Raw genomic sequence first — 16,352 nt, 5'->3', positions numbered from 1 at the left:
TGATTTAGATAGACGTGTTATAGGTCGAATATGGAAGTATGAATTTTAAGCAATAATTTCGAATTGGATTCTATAGGAAATTTGGGTGAATCATCAAGTAGTCAAGGCGGAAAGGATAGTTGCTTAAAAGGAAAGCTTTGAAAGGTACGTGGCTATGCGCTTCGTAGATTTCGTTATTTATTTACATCAATTATTATTGAATGATAAAGGTATCATTATGAAGTTCTAAGAAGGTCAAAACGGCAGATTCCGTATAGACAAACTGAACGAATTTAATAAGAATTTAAAGTTATGTTAGAGAATAAAGTGATGGATTTCGCTATAATACTCAAATGGGTTAATTTGACTCAAATAATGAATGTTGGTAGAACAAAGCGATGGATTTCGCTAACAAAAACCAAACGGGTCAAAACAACCAAATAAATAATACTTTGGTGGAATAAGGCGATGGATTTCGCCAAGGAAGCTAGACGGGTCAATCGGATGTCTTGATGTAAACCGGGAAGGTTGCACAATTTAAAGACGTCGAAATGATGCCAATTTTGAAATAAGATAAATTATAGTCGTTAGCCGAGAAAGGGTAATGTTGAATCTAAGTCATGAACTCAGGTTTGAGTATGACTGAAATATACGCAAATTCCTAATCTAGGATTTGTGTTAAATTGTTTAACTAGTCATAGTTAAACGGGTCGAATAATTAACATACATATAAACATAATTGGCATATAAACTTCATAGTTATAGCCCTAGTATTAGCAAATATCTAAATTGTGTTGTTAGTGTAAAATGGATAGTCACTTTGACCAAATTGATGTTAAAAAACTCAAATGGGTCTAGGGCTGTAAACGAACCGAATGAACACGAACAAGGCCTTGTTCGTGTTCGTTCGTTAAGGAACAAGCTTGTTCATCAACTATTCGCGAACGCTTACCGAAAGAGATTTCTTGTTCGTGTTCATTTATTAAGGAAACGAACATGTTCGTGAACTGTTCACGAACACTTACCACACACAAATGAACTTTAACAAATGTTCATGAACATAAACGACGTTTATGAACACAAATAAATGCAATATTCATTTTAGAATAAAATCTGCATTTTCATCACAAACATTAAGAAGAACACATAAAAAATAAATAAACACTTAACATAATTATCCGAACACAGTTGACATGATTATCATAAACATGATTTACAGAAAATTAAGAGTTTGTCAAGCTTCAACACATACTAAAATTGAAATAGTGAAATAAGGGATTTTGTGAGAGGCATATAAGATAACTAGGGTTTCAATTTTATAAAAAACTAGGGACAATAAAACAAAATACAACATATAAAAACCTTAAAACGAACGAACATAAGTGAACTCATTACCGAGCTCTCACGAACATAAACGAACACATTACCGGACGTTCACGAACATAAACGAACGAACACAACCTATGTTCATGTTCGTTCTTTTAACTTAACGAACGAAATTTCTTGTTCGTGTTCGTTCCTTTACTAAATGAACGAACATAAACGAACTTCCCGTCGAACGGTTCACGAACTGTTCGCTAAACGTTCGGTTCGTTTACAGCCCTAAATGGGTCAAAGTAACTTGAAGTTATTATAATGCCGAGGGCTTAAAGATAAGAAAATTGTTCACTTAGATATTGGATTTTGATCCTATATTATAGATGATTGAATTACGATCACGTAGGAAGAAATGGGACCGAATTCGGATCTATAACGGACAAGTTATGTCCAGTTTTGTAAAAAGTATTATAGCTGGTAATATGCAGGTTTTCTAAACAAAATCGCTGGAAAAAGTTACATGTCGCGCAAGTCACCGTCGCGACACGTGACGGCTCTTGCGGCCCGCAAGAGCTAGAGCTTTCTCGGTCGCGCCCCGCGACAGTAGCTCAGATCTGCAAACTTGTTTAATTAATGTGTTTTGACCTTTTAGACTTGTTAAACCACATTATAAACTCGTATAACTAATGTTTTGATGAATTTTATCATAGGTATATGAATGGACTTGCGGATTAGGATCAAGCCTTGATAGAAAACCGAATACACGCTAGAAAGAAACTTCCGCAAATGAAACCATTAGTTTTGTCACAAAACACTTTGGTGTTGTGTTGTTGAACTTTTGTAAATAGGTTTTGAATGTTTTAAAAGTTAAGTATGTTTGTGTTGAAATATGGATTTGAAACGTTAGTAAACCTCGTTAAAAGGTTTGATCTTTAATTATATCATCTTTTGTTGATGTTTTTGTTTAAAGGCATGTTCAATGCCTTTCATACAACATGAATTATTAAAACAAGTATAAGGGTCTTACAGTTTAGAAAAAAGCCATGAAAAAACTCAGTTGAAAACGCCATAAAACACTCAGTTCAAAAAAAGCCATGAAAATACCTAGTTAAAACGCCATAAAAACACCTAGTTCGGAAAAACGCCATAAAAATGCCTAGTCTAAAACGCCATAAAACACCCGGTTCAGAAAACGCCATAAAACTCAGTTAATTTTTTTCGAAAAGTATATCAATAGTATACTCATTGGAAAGATAAAAAACGCTGAGTTTTATGGTGTAATTTTTTTCGAAAAATAATCACGTATAAAAAAGTTATTGTCGTTTAAATATGATGGGGGAAATGGCATGTGATTAGCATGTGCATCTTTGTTACGATCTTCCTATTTTACCCCTCCTGGTAGTTCCAATGCCACTATTATTTACAAAAATGTCACCGCATCAATCTAAGCCACAAACCACTCAGATCTGGTGCCTGAGAATCGTTCTCATCGTTCACACAATTTGAGGCGTTCTCTCCTGATCCTGTTCCTCTATATATATATATATATATATATATATATATATATATATATATATATATATATATATATAAGCATCTAATATTTAACACTCATATACCATATTTTCTGATTTATAAGGCCCTTTAAATAAATAGTTTATAAATAAAACATGTTTTTAAGATAAAAGACTTACAAAAAAGTTACCGAAGAACCTAGAGAGTCAGGAGTCGAACTCGTGACCTCCGCCGGCTCCACACCCTAACCCATAAGCACTATGTTATTCTTGTTATGTTTGTCACGGAACTTAATTTAACCAGAAACAACCAAGCATCATTAGATCAAAAGAAAAATAAAAGAAACGAAAAGTGTGGGGTATTAGACTATAGTGTGTGGAGGAGGCAAGTCCTTAGAGGATGCCCCTCCATGTCAACATCCAAGGAGGATATCGACTTTCATTATCTCCCATCCCTTTAGTTCTACCGCCTCTTGCTTCAACCGAACCCGTTCGTCTACTTCACGTTGCTTCGCTTGTACCTTTTGGGCTGTGACCTCGGTGTATGCTTTGAACTTGGCCATAAAGTCATCCATTTTCGAACCCCCCCGGATGAGGCTTGTTTTTTCGCAGTTGCTGCCTTTTTGGCTTTGTCCCTACCCGGCAGACGTGCCTCCTCTAGAACTGTGCTCTTCGTCGTCAAATTCAAGCTCGTCGTTTATATTTATCTAACATCGTGCATTTGAGCCCCCTGCACTATAACTTCCGGTTTCTGAGGTTTTTGTTCGTTTAGCGCTTGCAACCTCGTTTGGAACCGGCGCCCACTTCTTATTGGTTCGTATAACCTCCCATGTTGGTTAGAGTATTGGAAGATCAACGGAAGATCGGTTATTGATACCTTGCGAGTATATTGCACAACAATAAACATGGATATGCGTAATTTGAGTGGAAAATTTGATACCAGAAGCTTTAGGGTTTTGCTGTGAAGACTCAAATCAAAATTCTGCATACCCGGATCATCGTTCATGGGGGAATTTGTTTAACACAGAGGAACTGACATCAACAGATACTTTACTGAAGATCGATTGCAGCATATCCAGCATTCGACAACAATGGACACGGAGGAATTTGTTATTGCGGTTTTGCGTCCCATGTTGTGCAAATAGACTAGATGACATTTTAAGCTGATTATGTAATAGTTAGTGAACGATCAAACGTTCATTTGAAGTGGTCAAACGAAAGGGTTTTTTGTTTGACTTTGTGTGTTTACAAGTGAAACAAGAATGGTGACACAAGCATGGTCAAACAATATAGGGTTATTGTTTAACCATTACAAATAACAAGGGTATGTTTTTTGGAATTTCCAAAAGACAAGCATGGTCAAACAACAAGGGTATGTTGTTTGGAATTTCTAATTCCTAGATATACCGTCACTTGCAAACCAAGGTTTTAGATTTGGGGGAGAGACCACCACTTGGTCTCTCTCGGTTTCCACGATGTATGCTCTTTCGTTAAGAGGATGGCTTATTATGTTTTCTCTAACCTTCCATCTATGAACTTAATCTTTCACCAATTTTGGTTATCGGTCCTAAACTGGAATTTCAATTAGTCTCGACAATAAATACGGTCTCCACGGCATCTATCTCAGCTTCATGGTTTTACTGAAATGTTCACACCATCAAATAAAATTATGGATCTGAAGCTTGCTAGAGTTTTTTTTTAAACGATGAAAACTTCTGTATATATATATATATACATCTGTATAAAGCATTTCCTATGGACAAGAATGTAATTTTTCCAATTTTAAGACGCCCATACCAAACCTCACGTCTTGTTTCTCCATTTTCATCACACCCTTCCAAATCTACCCTCCCTTCAATAATATATCGGTCTCCTTCAGTGATGTAGTCTGTTCAATGTTCTGAATTGAAGGCCACATTGAATATGATTCAGTGTTCCAAATTGAAGGCCGATTGAATATGCTCAGAAAATTGGTCGCTTCAGATTCTAAGGGAAATTGAATGCGGACGTTTCGCTTGGAACGTTTGGGATTGAATACTGAAATTGCAATCATATATTCATCACACGTCTTTTCTCCACTCATATGCAAAACCTTCTGACTCTCATGTTCAAGAAGGTTGAAGATTCAATGTCTGCGACGGTGGTGGTTGTGCTGGCCGTTCACTGATTAAGGTACGTAACAATCAATTATCAAAACAGATTTGATGTTTCGAAGTTTCAATTGATTGATTATTATCGCTCGTCAGATAATTCCACCCTAATTCTCCCTTTAGGGTTTAGTTACCTCTCGCTCCGGTGCGTTTTGATGATAATTAATTAGCATCTGTACAATTCTTTAGATGACTGATTTTGTAGACCACATAAGCATAATTCTTGAGTTATCCCTGTAAGTAAAAATGATTGTGACAAATACTTTTATATGTGTCTATTGTTATAGCTTTTGAAAGATATCCAGAACTACATTTGTCGAAATGAAAGGTACACTGGAATGATCTCTTGAATCTTGAGGTATTGTCTTAAGCTTACGGGTAAAATTTTGAGACCTGGGCTAAACGGGTTATGTTGAATGTCACCCAAAGTATATCAGATGCTTAAAACTAGGGGTGAAGACGAGCCGAGTGGCTCGCAAGCTACTCAAGATCGAATCGATAGAAAGCTCGAACGAGCTGAGCCTTATTGATCCTGAGCCCGAGCTTGAAATAAGGATGAATTAGATATCGAGCCTGAGCTCGAGCCTTGTATGTGTAGCTCGTTTAGGTTTGTCGATCCTTATCGAGTTGAGTATACTTTAGGGTTCAAACTATATTTTACATTTTGAATGGTCTAAATGTTTTTTATTTGAGTTCGCAAACTATCGAGCCGAGCTCGAGTTGAGCCTCGGCTCATTAACAGCCAAAAACGAACTCAAGCCGAGCTTTAGCTTGTTTAAACTCGCGCCACAGATACTATTGGGTATTGTTAAGTTAAACATATTAACCTCCCGTTATTCTTTGGGATAGGCAAAATTAACTGCGTTGTATTCTTGGGTTTGAGTATATAGACTATCATCGTTTCGGCATAACTGTTAACTTGTATCATTGTATTCATGTTGGATATCAGAACATTTAAACATTTTATTCTATTATGCTATGTATTAAACTTTTATACTCGCCAACATTTTTGTTGATGTTATTTTAATAGATGTTGTGGGTTGATAGTCAAGATGATGAAGGAATCAAGTTAGGATGGAGTAGATACCCATTTTAATAATAAACCATGTTTGTTACAATTTGTCTTTATTTGAAACAATGTATACATTTACGAAATTTGATTTAATCTATATCGTCACAATTAGTGTTATGATGCTTTTGAGTGATTTGTTCATCTCATCCTGATGTTTCCGCCATCGGTTGGGGTGTGACATCTTGCTTCAACCGAACCCGTTCGCCCACTTCATGTTGCTTCGCTTGTACCTTTTGGGCTATGACCTCGGTGTATGCTTTGAACTTGGCCACAACTCATCCATTTTCGAACCCCCCCCCCACATGAGGCTTGTTTTTTCGCAGTTGCTGCCTTTTTGGCTTTGTCCCTACCCGGCAGACGTGCCTCCTCTAAACTACGTGCTCTTCGTCGTCAAATTCAAGCTCGTCGTTTATATTTATCTAACATCGTGCATTCGAGCCCCCTGCACTATAACTTCCGGTTTCCGAGGTTTTTGTTCGTTTTGCGCTTGCAACCTCGTTTGGAACCGGCGCCCACTTCTTATTGGTTCGCATAACCTCCCATGCCCGGATGTGTGGGAGAACGACCTGATGGTCATCTTTGTATCTACGCATCGGCTCTTTAAAAACATCTTCGTCACTCCACCCACTAGGACGATTAACATATAAATTATTATATGTCCCGACAAATCGGTTCACGACCGTATGCATCTTTCGCCACTTCGAAGCGACGGAATCGAGATCGCGATACGGACCTTGTTCCATAATCGCAAGGAACTTTGCTAATATTTCTTTTCAAAAACCTTTGCCGATTTGGTTGTTACCTATATTTTTAGAATGTAACAAAGGCTATATATTAAAAAATGTAAAGTTTATATATTTTTAGTATAAAATTTATATATTTTTACGTACCAACAATGGGGCATTTTGACGTGTTAATCCACGCCTTAGCTAACGCCTCCTCCTTGATCTTTGACCAAGGTTGTGGCTTGGCTCTCGAAGGTTGATCACCGGTTAGACGCGCCACTTGCTTCCCTTTTTCTGTTTCGAGGTTTGGGGTTGCGTCTCCGGAACATATTCTTCACCTTCATCTTCTACGGGTTGAGGCGATTCTACCGATGGCGGTGAAGGTTGTGGTTGCGAATGCAATTGTGAGTTGAACGGGTTTCGCATTAGCATTTGTTGCATTGCTTGCATTTGGTTCATTTGAGTGAAGGCATTGGGGATTTGTTGGAAACCTGAGAAAGAAAATTGCGATGCCAACCAACTCGGATCCATTGTTGGATAATAGCCGGGTACCGAGAAAACGTTCGGGTTTAGGTTTTTGTTCGGGTTTGGGTTTATGTTTGCATTTGGGTTCAGGTTCGGTTGTTAGATTGTATAGATCCATGGCAAAATTTATAAAAAAAGATTGAAGAATTTTATAAAGTTGAGAGAGAGTTTGTGTTGGAATGGTTAAAAAATGGGGTGAAAGATGTGTATTTAAAGATAAAATACAACAAATGCAAGAAGTAAGAACTCATGAAAGTTAAAATAAAGTTTAATCATGACCTTCTTTACACACCTTAAAATCTTCCCCTTAAGATACATTACCTCCTTTTCAACCAGTTGAGGAAAAACTTGTGGGTTGCAGCTTTAAGCGGCTCGAGGAGCTCCACTGACACAAACTCGTGGGTTGCAGCCCAGTTATTAGTACTCCACAAACCGGAGAAAATGATATACTTGGTCTAGCTGACTTCATGAGTATTGATGTTGATGATCAAATTGCATTACTTGGTTGGTCACCTTCACAAAGATGGTTTACAGAAGATAGTTCACCAGAAAACTTTACCAATGTAGTATGCTTTGATGTGGAACAGAGTTTTTACGACAAGGCCAAGACTTGATGCAGATTTTTGAAGATGGAACCTTTATCAAATGTCAGTTAGAGTATTGGAAGATCAACGAAAGATTGGTCATTGATACCTTGCGAGTACATTGCACAACACTAAACACGGATATGCGTAATTTGAGGGGAAAATCTGATACGCGAAGCTTTAGGGTTTTGCTATGAAGACTCAAATCAAGATTCTGCATACCCGGATCATCGGTCAAGGGGGAATTTGTTTAACACATAGGAACTGACATCAACAGATACTTGACTGAAGATCGATTGCAGCATATCCAGCATTCGACAACAAAGGACATGGAGGAATTTGTTAGTGCGGTTTTGCATCCCATGTTGTGCGAATAGACTAGATGACATTTTAAGCTGATTATGTAATAGTTAGTGAACAATCAAACGTTCGTTTGAAGTGGTCAAACGAAAGGGTTTTTTCGTTTGACTTTGTGTGTTTACAAGTGAAACAAGAATGGTGACACAAGCATGGTCAAACAATATAGGGTTATTGTTTAACCATTACAAATACCAAGGGTATGTTTTTTGGAATTTCCAAAAGACAAGCGTGGCAAACAGCAAGGGTATGTTGTTTGGAATTTCTAAGTCCTAGATATACTTGTTTAAGTGTCACTTGCAAACCAAGGTTTTAGATTTGGGGGAGAGACCACCACTTGGTCTCTCTCGGTTTCCATGATGTATGTCTTTCAGTTTAAGAGGATGGCTTATTATTTGTCGGTTTGTAACGTTATATTGTCCGAATAAATACAAGAAAGTGTTTATGTTTTCTCTAACCTTCCATCTATGAACTTAATCTTTCACCAATTTTTGTTATCGGTCCTAAACTGGAATTTAAATTAGTCTCGACAATAAATACGATCTCCACGGCATCTATCTCAGCTTCATAGTTTTACTGAAATGTTCACACCATCAAATAAAACTATGGATCTGAAGCTTGCTAGAGTTTTTTTTAAACGATGAAAACTTATATATATATATATATATATATATATATATATATATATATAGGCCAATTATAGGAAGAAAACCTGGTTGAGTTGAGAAAACCAAAGAAACTCAATGTGTGGTCAAGATGAAGCCAGGTAATTTATGTTTTAGAATTCATGAAGGGTAGTATTGTAACTTTACACCCAACACCTTTTGACTATGAAGACTTGACTAAGAAATGTGCAGTACATAGTACATGATAGTACATGATGATTATATTTTTTTAAAACTTTCTTCACCTTTCTTGTTCCTTTTCTCGCACTCTCTCTCCTGCTTATTTTTACTCCACCCAAATCTTCTATCCCCTCATTAACAAACCAGAAGAATTTTTGAGATAAAAAGAACACCTAACACCATTACAATTGTGTGCTGCCAACATCGGATTCAAGGATGACTATGAGATAAAAAATGGAGCGACTATCTTTGGTGGCTCTAGTGGTCTAAGAGGGAGCGGGTGTTTCGCACATCTCGTTCGATAGAGGCGAACAAGAAAAAGAGATAGGCGGAACACGAAAAGGGGGCGATTATCTTTGGTGGTTCTAATGGTCGACGGTAGGTGATGCAGAGTCGTCGAAGTTTCACATATGTCGTCGGAGAGTTGCACAAGTTAAGTTCTTCAGTAGGTGACGTGTGTGTATATATATAATCTATCACCCCTTGTAGTTATCTATTCAAAGTTTCAAGCAAAAGTTTTGTTTATTAATTACGTATATACTCTTATAAATTATTTTATATTCGGTATACTTTATTCTAATGATGCCAAAATTCCTCCCTTATATTTTATATTATGCTTAGAACATTATAGTTCTGAGTAATTTTTTTTTACGTATTCTTTTATAGCCACATAATTTGATTTATATTATGTTTCAATTTTAATCTTTGTTCTTATTAATTTTGTTTTTTCATATTTTTTGTAGTTTGTATTGGTTGTGGATTTTGTTAATACTAACATTTTAGCCACATCTAGGTTTTGATTCTTTCAACATTCTCATCTCATTTCCGGCACCGGTCTCAAGGTCTGAATCACAGGATGAAGGATTTTATTATCGTTTCGTATGTTAGCTTGCTTGTTATATAAAATAAAGTTTATTGTTACATTTTTAATTTAGCATGTTAAGAAAGCAAATAGATTAGCGATTTTTATTGTTGTTATGTAGAAAAATGAAACATTTCTGTAGATGCAACGTTAGAGAAATAAAGTGTTACATTGTTGATGCAAGGTTACATAAATAAAGTATTTTTTTGTTGTTGGTACATATATGATGGCTTGTTACAAAAATATATGTTACGTTTTTATGTGATCTGGCCTGTTACAGAAATAGAGTGTTCTTTGTTGTTGTTACGTATATGATGGCTTGCTACAAAAATATATGTTACATTTTTATGTGACATGGCTTGTTACAAAAATAAAGTGTGTTTGTTACATATGTGGACGTTACTTTGTAAGATGTTATTAAAAATTTCCTTGAGTTATTGATGGAAAACGAAATCTTGATTTGAAAACTCATATATTCATTCATTGCGGAGAATCATAAACGACACAAAGCATATCATATATATATTTTTTTCTTTCTTTTATATAAACTCATAATAGTCATTCATTGTGGAGAATTATAAAGTATATAATACATCTAGTCATTCATTGTGGAGAATTATAAAGTATATAACACATTTCGTAACTAAGATACAAATAATTGTTACATCCAACAACACTAGATTTTTTTAGATCCAACAACACTAGATTTTTCTGGATATGTTGTTTTTTTATACGAAATGTAACAATCAAAGAAAAAAATGCATGTTACATTTTTTCGTGTTACATAAATAATGTATGTTACTGTAAATAAAGTGCATTGTTACACATTTTTGTGTTACATAAATAATGCCAGTTACGTTTTTTTTGTGTTACATAAATAATGCCTGTTACATTATCAAAGCAAAAATGCCTGTTATATTTTTTTGTGTTACATAAAAAATGTAACAATCTAAGAAAAAATGCATGTTACATTTTTTGGGTTATAGAAATAATGTAAAAATTATATGTTACGTTTCTATGTAACATTTGATCAGAGAAAAATTATATGTTACGTTTCTATGTAACACATGTAACAAAACCAAAAAAATATATTACAAAAATATATTATCATATACACTGTTACATTTTTTGTGTTACAGAAATAATGTTGGTGTAGTGATGTAAGTGATTATGAACATACGGATCAAGATTCTTGCAAATATTGGATAGTTCAAATAAATGCAGTAGGTATTAAATTTTGAATTAAGTGTTACATATATATATTTGAAAATGAAAACAAAAAGGGTCGATACTAGAGAGAGAGAGTAGGAAAGATGAATTATGGTGTATGTTTGAAAACAACTATGAGAGAGAAAAAAATTGTTTTTCAGTTCTAGGGAAAAATGAATTTGTACTTTTTACCTTTTTTTATATTATCTTACATTGGGAAATGACATCTTGAGAGGTGCAGTCTTTTTGTCTTTCTTGTAAGAGGTGAATTTGTACTTGTTACACTTTATTTCATATTTTAAGAGTAGTTACCACAATTTTTTTTTTAAATATAGGAAAATACGAAAAAGGTGAGAGGGAAAGAGCACTCGTTAAATGAGAGCTTTGGGATATGACTGCTTAACGTGTGCTATAGTATTTTCATAGATGTACACAATTTTTAAGGTACATAAGTCCCATCAAGATTTTTTAAATTAAAGTTACATACCTTATTCTTTTTTTTTTTTTAAGACGTGTCAGCATAATAAAGTGAAAAGCAACAGTGAATAGTTTCATCTATGTCATAGATGTAGGTCCATAAGTGAGAGAGAGAGTGTGTATTTTGCTTTTTGTATTTTTTGGTATAGATGAGGATTGTGAGAGAGAGAGAGAGTCTGATATCAATGTAGGTAGGGGATAGGGGGTTTAGTGTAATGATGAAGCCACTTAATTCTTACAACATGCAGAGTTTTTGTTTGTTTGTATCAAATAAGTGTAAAATTGTTCCTATTTTACCCTTTAAGTACACCATATCTATTTTAATAATAAGAGAAAGGGTTAAAAAGCAACAAACATCTAAACACTCATCCTAGCCATCCATCCACTCTAATCAATGGCTATTAATGGGTTTTCAGGGTTTATTCAACTCAAGGGGGTTTTCAATTTATCCTTGCCCTATATATATATATATATATAGTGGAGGATTCAAATGAGAAGAATTTTTTTGTAAGAAGAAAAAAGAAGAAGTTTCAACCAATAAGAATGCTTCATTTTACTTCATTTAATATTTGTATTTAATTTTAATATAAGGGTATATTGGTAAACTTACTAAATCATTAATGTGTATTCTTCCCATATAATAACTAGCTAAATTAAATTTGTAACTCTTTTTCAAAATATATACTTTTTCAAATTAAAAAAACAACTTAATTTAAAGTGTAGAATAAATTACTAGTTATGTAGGATAAATCTCGAGTTGTGTAGGATATATTTCGTGGCGTGTAAGATAAATTTCGACTGTGTAGGATAAAATTCTATAATATGTAGGAAAATTTTGGTATGCGTAGGTTTTGTAGAGTATATGTAGGATAATTAATAATTAGTTGACTAATTAATTAAAGAGAGAAAAATTAATGATATGAGTTAAAAATGAAATAGCATTTTACTAATATGCCCTTTCTTCTTTTTCTTCTCACATTAAATTTCTTCTCAAATGAACCTTCCCCTATATATATATATATATATATATATATATATATATATATATATATATATATATATATATATATATATATATAAAGCATTTCCTATGGATAAGAATGTAATTTTCCCCTTCAATTTTAAGACGGCCGTACCAAACCTCATGTCTTGTTTCTCCATTTTCATCACACCCTTCAAAATCTACCCTCCCTTCAATAATATATCGGTCTCCTTCAATGACATAGTCTGTTCAGTGTTCTGAATTGAAGGCCACATTGAATATGATTCAGTGTTCCAAATTGAAGGCCGATTGAATATGCTCAGAAAATTGGTCGCTTCAGATTCTAAGGGAAATTGAATCCGGTCGTTTCGCTTGGAACGTTTGGGATTGAATACTGAAATTGCAATCATATATTCATCACACGTGTTTTCTCCACTCATATGCAAAACCTTCCGACTCTCATGTTCAAGAAGGTTGAAGATTCAATGTCTGCGACGGTGGTGGTTGTGCTGGCCGTTCACTGATTAAGGTACGTAACAATCAATTATCAAAACAGATTTGATGTTTTGAAGTTTCAATTGATTGATTATTACCGCTTGTCAGATAATTCCACCCAAATTCTCCCTTTAGGGTTTAGTTACCTCTCGCTCAGGTGCGTTTTGATGATAATTAATTAGCATCTGTATAATTCTTCAGATGACTGATTTTCTAGACCACATAAGCATAATTCTTGAGTTATCCCTTTAAGTAAAAATGATTGTGACAAATACTTTTATATATGTCTGTTGTTATAGCTTTTGAAAGATATCCAGAACTACATTTGTTGAAATGAAAGGTACACTGGAATGATTTCTTGAATCTTGAGGTATTGTCTTAAGCTTACTAGTAAAATTTTGAGACCTGGGCTAAACGGGTTATGTTGAATGTCATCCAAAGTATATCAGATGCTTAAAACTAGGGGTGCAAACGAGCCGAGTGGCTCGCAAGCTACTCAAGATCGAATCGATAGAAAGCTCAAACGAGCCAAGCCTTATTGATCCTGAGCCCGAGCTTGAAATAAGGATGAATTAGATATCGAGCCTGAGCTCGAGCCTTGTATGTGTAGCTCGTTTAGGTTCGTCGATCCTTATCGAGTTGAGTATACTTTAGGGTTCAAACTATATTTTACATTTTGAATGGTCTAAATGTTTTTTATTTGAGTTCTCAAACTATCGAGCCGAGCTCGAGTTGAGCCTCGGCTCATTAACAGCCAAAAACGAACTCAAGCCGAGCTTTAGCTTGTTTAAACTCGCGCCACAGATACTTAGATCGAGCTTTCGAGCCGAGCTCGAGTTTTAAATTTTACTAGAGAGCCGAGCTCGAGCCCAAAATCCAAGGTTCGAATCAAGCCGAGCTCGACCTTTAGAAAGTCCTAACGAGCCGCACTCGATTAAGGTAAGGGTAGTCCAAGCCCACCATCTCCAATTCCGGGGAAAACCCGCTGCCCAAAGGCCCACTACGGTAAAACCAGATGAGATCGGATTCTTTGAACTTGAGACCTAGGGCCTCAAACCCAAATCTTCAATTCTCCACCAATGCGAATTGAGCTATAGCTCACTATCGAAAAACCTTGTGTGTAGTGACTAAATTTTGTGCAAATGTGGAATTATGCAGACTGCCTGAGCATATTTTAGTAGCCCATTTTTTCATTAATTATTTTTACTAGTATATAAATATGTACTAATTCAAATATATGTATTTTTTTCTTTACAAAATTAAGTTATTGACTTTCTATTATATGGGCCCGCTTTTTCTACTCGCCCCGTGCCCAAAATATTTCAAAGATTTTCGAAGACAGCCCTGGCACGAGCATCGGTCCCTTCCTACCGATCGCTTAATCAGTGTTGGTCTACCAACCACGTAGATCAAAACCAGCTCTAGCCTTTGATAATTGATTTTGGCTCGCCAGAGGTGCTGCTCACTGACCAGACAACGAGACCCCTGCCAGAGCCTGCCCCCTTGACCCCCTATGTTGTTGAAGCTATAAATCATATTAGTCTTGACTCTTAAATGAGTGCACTTCTTTCAAAGTTGTTTCAATTTTCCTTTTGGTATTAAGTAAATCTCAATTACCTAAATGAATTACTAATTCCGGTTTCATATGGTTTGAATTAATCATGTGATCATACTTTGGATTGTTACATACAAATTTTCAGGTTTGGTTTTATACCAATTCACCTCCCCAATGCAAAATCCAGCTGTAAATCTTATCACTATCAGCAATAGGTAAGCTTTTTGTGTGCTCCTTAAATATAAGAAAATATACTTAAGAAATAAGAACAAAATATATAATATAAAATCAAGGTTGTAAAAATCCCGACTAGGCACCGACTAATCCTCGATTAATCACCAATTAATCTCGATTAATTACAATTAATTGCGATTATATCCGATTAATCCCCGGTTAATCCCGATTAATCGCTAGTCCCCACCCCACCGGCCGACTAGCGACTAGTGATTTCTACAACCATGTATAAAATACAAAGAAAGATAAAGAAATACAATGTGAAAGGTTGCAGTCTCTTTTAACCTTTAGTTATTTACTCCTAAAGGAATGGTTGCTTTGTTTACTAATGTTGAAGGAGTGTTCAAATTCAAAAAAAATAAAAATAAAATAATAATAATAATAATAATAATACTAATAATAATACTAATAATAATACTAATAATAATAATAATACTAATAATAATAATAATAATAATAATAATAATAATAATAATAATAATACTAATAATAATACTAATAATAATACTAATAATACTAATAATAATAATAATAATAATAATAATAATAATAATAATAATAATAATAATAATAATAATACTAATAATAATACTAATAATACTAATAATAACTTCGTTAAAAAGTTGCAAGTAAGCAACTTTCCCACGCAGAACCTTTTTTGATGTTATTATGTATGCTTTGATACATTTTTAAGCCCAAATTATTAACCACCTATGGGGGTGCATAGGCACGTCATTGCAACAATGACAACGTGACACTATCCGTGGCAGGGTGATCAATCTACAATGTCTCCTTTTGTGTGCCACAACCAATTTGATATCTCATCTAATAGGAGCCTTATGGGTCAGCCCTACGATTATTTGATTTGGATACTGTGAATGGTTGATTGGTTTTGTGGTGCCGACACCCTCACATTTTTTGGTACATTTGTATCTGTCTATTTACCTATATGATTTCGTTGTTTGATATTTTTTCTCTAAGTATATAGATGATGCGGTATACATATGTTTGAGCTAGCTGGGCAGTCTCATATATTTTGTTTGCATGCTTATTTTATTAGACCTTTCATTGAACATCTTTGATATTCATTCTGATTAGTTGTATTCGGTAAGTGATAAGACTACTACAGTTTCATTTTGTATATATATGCATCTTATTATTTTGTTTCTTTATATATTCAATGGGAAATTAGCTCAGTCGTATTTTCCTTTCTTCACAGCAGATAATTGGGTTACCCATGTCGGAAAGCGAAGAGTGTATACTGCATAGGAGTGAAGATTTGCTTGATAAGTGATTTGGAGATCAACTCAATGCTAGCTTCTTTTGATTTATACTAGCCGACAAATATTTAGACTTTATTGGACTTGGGTTTTTTTGGTGAAGTTTTGATATATGTTGAACCTTATTGGATTTGCAGTTGCATTAGTTGAGGTTATTTTCTCCCGGGTTGTTTTTCGGTTGTCTCCGATT

At 34.8% G+C, this 16,352-nt stretch overlaps 1 long non-coding RNA gene across 1 annotated transcript; it reads left to right on the top strand.

The window, feature by feature from the left end:
• The first annotated feature begins 9,139 nt into the window (after positions 1-9,139).
• On the top strand, positions 9,140-10,150 carry LOC118487938. The gene is made up of 2 exons (XR_004882910.1): positions 9,140-9,500; positions 9,862-10,150. It is a non-coding gene; the product is annotated as an uncharacterized LOC118487938 (long non-coding RNA).
• The last annotated feature ends 6,202 nt before the right edge of the window (positions 10,151-16,352 follow it).

Source organism: Helianthus annuus, chromosome 16 (genome assembly GCF_002127325.2).
Source record: "Helianthus annuus cultivar XRQ/B chromosome 16, HanXRQr2.0-SUNRISE, whole genome shotgun sequence".
NCBI lineage: Eukaryota > Viridiplantae > Streptophyta > Magnoliopsida > Asterales > Asteraceae > Helianthus > Helianthus annuus.
This window is presented reverse-complemented; position numbering and strand designations above follow the sequence as displayed.